Raw genomic sequence first — 4,990 nt, 5'->3', positions numbered from 1 at the left:
ATAGCCTTATCAGACATCCGTGGGAGAAGAGGCCCTTGGTTCTGTGAAAGCTGGTTGCCCTAATGTAGAGGAATGTCAGGGCAGGGAGGCAGAAGTGGGTGTGTGTTGGAGCACCTTATTAGAAGAAGGAGGAGTGGGGATGGAAGAGGCAGTTTCTGCAGGGGAAACTGGAAATAGGGATAACATTTGAAATGTAGATAAATAAAATATCCAATAAAAGTGAAAAGACAATAATCCAGTTTAAAATTAAAAGAAAATAATGTACAGTTCTTAGCCCATGAATATAAGAATTACTAGAATCATTAAAATATCAAATGCACCCACCTATAAAATATTCAGTGTTGTATTTTTTTTTTTTTGGCAATCAAAACACTTTATTGGCAGAATAAAAAAAGTGCAGCATGGGAAAATGATATTTTTTCTTGAGGGGGCATTCAGCATGCCCTCTGTTGTAGGCAGGAGGGTGTAAAAACTGGCTATCAGACAAAGGTGATCCGTGTCCGAGAAGTATTAACCTGCCAGACGTTTAGCTCCTCATATTCATCCAGAGCTGCCTGGAACTGGGCTGGTGTGAAGCCATGAGATATGCAGCGCTGTTTAGCCTCAGAAAAGTGGACACTCCGCCCCCGTGACACCAATTCACGGATGGTGGCAAATATCATATCTGCTGGCCTCTGGGTCCTAGCTGTTTGTCCCTTTTCACCTAGAAGGGAGTCCTTCGACATCTCCATCAACCTTATGGCTTCATTTACATCTTCCTTCTCCACAATGTCTACCATCCGAAGTCGAGCCAGAGCAGTGGAAAGTCGGAGAATGGCCAGCAGAGTCCGGGCAGAAGTATAGGTGGCATCCTTACTGGCTCGGGCCTCTAGCCTCATCTCCACATATGCTGCAGTGATGTAGTCAGCCAGAGATTCAGGCACTGTGGGCTGTCTCTCGTGGCACATAGCTATGTACCGTCTCATAAGTTTCATGTCCAAAAGTTCAAATTGGGCAGGGGGCTACCGGCTGTGCTGGTGGACATAGGTGATGTGCTGGGCCAACCGGAGGTCATTGTCTCTGTCGGGCCGGTCTTGAATCAGCCAGAGGAGGTCGAATTGAGAAAGCAGAGCAGCTGGAAGCTGGATGTTCTGCTCCAGACTGCGGCGGGGATTATATCGGCCATAGGCAGGATTGGCCGCAGCCAGGATAGAACATCGGGCATTGAGCATGGTGAGAATTCCTGCCTTGGTGATGGAGATGGTCTGCTGCTCCATAACCTCATGGATGGCTGTGCGGTCAGCCTCGGCCATCTTGTCAAACTCATCAATACAGCACACACCCTGGTCAGCCAGCACCAGGGCACCACCCTCTAAAGTCAGTTCTCCACTCACAGAGTCTCTCAACACAGCTGCTGTGAGCCCTACACCAGAGGAGCCACGGCCTGTTGTGTACTGACTTCGGGGTGCCAGACGGTCAATGTAAGATAGGAGCTGAGATTTGGCCACACCAGGGTCTCCCATAAGGCAGATGTGGATGTTTCCTCTGATCTTCATGCCTTAAGGAGACTGGTCCACACCACCCACCAGAAGCAGCAGCAGTGCTTTCCTTACATCTTCATGTTCATAGATCTCCGGAGCAATAGAAGCAGCCAGCTTCTCATAGAAATCCTCCTCTGCAATCTGCTTCAGCTCCTCTGAGCTCAGCTCTCCGGCCCCAGAGACATCATATTCACTCTTTGTTATCTTCACAATCCAGTGGGCTTCCAGGTAAGTTTCTGAGAGTAAGCCCTGTGCCATCTGTTGGAATCCTGTGCGCAGGACTGGCAAGAAGATGCCAGTGACGCTGACATGGTCACCAGGCTGGGCAATTCTTGTGTTCTCACCTTCTAGAACCACTGTGATGCTCCGAGGAATGTTTCCCACAGGAACTTGGTCACTATGTTCTTGAATCTTCATTTCCTGGAATTTAACAAATTTGGAGCCACGAGTCTGTAGGTACAGCCGCCCCCCTGAGCGATTGGTCTGGCACTCCTGGCTGGGGCACATGATCAGAGGCATGAAAGTGGGAGACTGGATTGGCTGGTAGGTCTCTGCCCCACGCTGATCACAAGTGTATGTGGCCACCACCATCCTGGGCTTGACTTCAGACACACGAGTGACAATGCCACGCACAGTTAACAATTTCCCCACAGAGTCAGCTCGTACTTCCCGGATCACTCGAGGCTTGCTGCTACTTGGGCTTCAGAAATACAACTCAAATCTTCGCATGAGTTCAGAAGAATACTGGTTTTGGGGGTTCCGGACTGCCCCAGGGTCTCTGCTTCGCTGCTCCATCATCAGCCGGTGTTCAATGTAAACATCTAGGACATCCTTATTCACCACCTCCTTCTCCTTGTACTCAGGCAAAAGCTCTTGCACAACATCACCAAACAGTCTTGAGTAGCGCTTGGCATTCTCGCAAATTGAGTCGACCAACTCAGGGTCATCTTCAGCTATGTCATCCAGGTCCACATACAGTGCCACTTGTTCCCGATAAGCCAGATGAACCAACTGGGTCCCATACTTGAACTGCTTCTTTCCAAGCTCATTCTCGTAATAAAACTCTTGGAGGAACTTCTTAACTTTTTCTTTTTTGATCGCGGAGTCCTTAAGCACCATCGCTGCTGGGGACGGTGTGGCAAGACTTGAAGGGCTCAAAAGTCTCTCTCTGGGGAAGCAGAAAACGAACACGCGGCGGGACGTAGCCAGCCAACCCTTGTATATTTTTATTATCAATTATAATGAGTCTTTTCTTTTAATGACATTGTTTTTTTCTCATATTCATAGACACGATTTTACATTACTACCTGTTTATGGCTTTACTTTTAATAAGAATAACTAATTATATTGACCATACCAGTAAACTAATTTTAAAAATATTGGATATTTTGTATTATGTAAGAGCAGATACAGATATACTGAAGACAATTTTTTTTCCAATTTAAATGTCCTGATTACTATTCACAGAACTAAAAGTGGGAATTACCTATTCCTTCTCAAATAGAGGTGTCAAATTCATTTAGGATCTAAACAATATGGTGGCTCTTCACTGAACTCAGTTTGTCCACTACAGGCAAATATCAGTTATCCCTAATGGTGACAAAGACTGTCACATTATTCTGATGAAGCTGTGACTTCAGAATTCATGGTACCAGCTGAGTTTGGTGTGGATTCTCTTAAGATTATTTAACAGAATGAAGAGATCAAAGGTTATAATCCTTCCTTCAGGTAAAATGAGCTGAACAATCTTTGTGCTGCACTCTAATTTTTCCTTCCTTTGAAGATAAACGCTCAAATAGCCTTCCTTGTCAGTGTCAAACATTTATACATATCTTGACAAACATTATTATTGTAATAAGGTCTGTATATATCATGTTAGAAACAACTTAAAAATGATCAGTGGTTGCTTAAACAACATTAAAATTCAACAATTTTATACTTATTTTGGTTATAGTAATATTTGGGTGTTTCTACCAAAATAACTATTTTAGGAAACCAATATTTTAAAAATCCTTGGCAAAATTATAATATTTAGCAGAAACAAATCAATTTCATTTACATTGGCTATGATGATAAAATATTATTTATTTTAGAAGTATTAAAAATATGAGTGGCACCTAAATGACTGTAATCAAAGATTCCTTCATCTCTGGTAAAAAAAATTAATGAGCTATAGAGTAATTAAAAAAAATCTGAAGTCATACAATCAATCAACACAGAATTATATTAATTTTTGTTCTCTAAATTGAGGGCTCATGCTAAGGTTCCAAAACAATTCTTTTGGAAAGAAACATTATGGATTTTAAATAAAGACTATTAATTTATTTATGTTTTGGGAAAATCATAATTTTGTTAATGAGTATTATAACTGGGTTGAAATTCATTTGCAAATATCAACAAAAATCTGTTCTTTCCATTTAGCCCATCTTATCTTACCTTATCTTATATTATCCTACCTTATCATATGTGTCTTATTTCATCTCATCTCTTCTCAACTTATCTTATCTTGGATGCTCAGAGATCAAAAGTACAACAGCCATAGGAGGATGAGGGCAAGTCTGAGTTTAGATACCTCACTCCACAGAAAATGGAGAGAAAGGGAGAGAAAAATCTGCCAATATAGGCAGAGGATTTAAGATATCATTTAAGAAAAAAGGGGTGCTTTGTAAGTTTTATGTTTTTCTCAAAATATGTGAGCACCTTGGCACACATATCTGAGTAATTTGCTTACATGTAAGCACTTCATTTTACAAAATACAAAACATTTCCAATTGAGATGCCTAATTTTCAAATAAACAGAATCTTATGCAGGAGAGAAGTTAAGAGATTTAATCAAGGTTAGAGAAGCATTTCTGTGCATTTAATTTGGTCCTTGTAATTGGATCCCTGGACTCTGTCTCAATGAGAAAGCTTTCTGTTAATGTTCCATGTACTTCACTGGCATGCTAGGAAAATGTAAATATTGCATGCTCTGTCATAATAATATATTCACTTAAACTTTGTTAATAAATGTGTACATCATTTAAATTTATGAATGCATCATTGGAATGTACATTAACTCTGTACTTTTGATTCCTTACAAAACCTCATATTAATATCAATGATGTGATATTACCCTGTCTCTATACATGTTAGTGAAAGAGTGAACATAAACATTTTTCATTATTATCAAATTTTCAAAGGTTGTACTTTTCCTGTAATTGACAAGAGAGATTTGAGAATGACATTTAAAAACGTTGATTTCTATGTTTATTTCTTTGAATTAGATATTTAATGTATAACAGCCAGAAAATATTTTTGATATACTAGATAGACAAAGGGACAAGTGTCCATGTGCTTTGATTTCTGACTTAGATTTGAATACAAGCACACGTCTAGATATAATCATTTTCTCCAAGTACTACTGCAAGAACTATGTGCTCTGAAGCAGAGAAAAAAAGACAGGCTTCCATAAAGGAAATGCACCCTGA

At 40.6% G+C, this 4,990-nt stretch overlaps 1 pseudogene; it reads right to left on the bottom strand.

Moving 5' to 3' along the window:
- On the bottom strand, window positions 360-2,735 carry Gm5487 (predicted gene 5487; annotated as a pseudogene).

Source organism: Mus musculus, chromosome 16 (genome assembly GCF_000001635.26).
Source record: "Mus musculus strain C57BL/6J chromosome 16, GRCm38.p6 C57BL/6J".
In the NCBI taxonomy this organism is placed as follows: Eukaryota; Metazoa; Chordata; class Mammalia; order Rodentia; family Muridae; genus Mus; species Mus musculus.
Note: the sequence above shows the minus strand (reverse complement) of the source record. Positions and strands in the feature narration are given on the sequence as shown.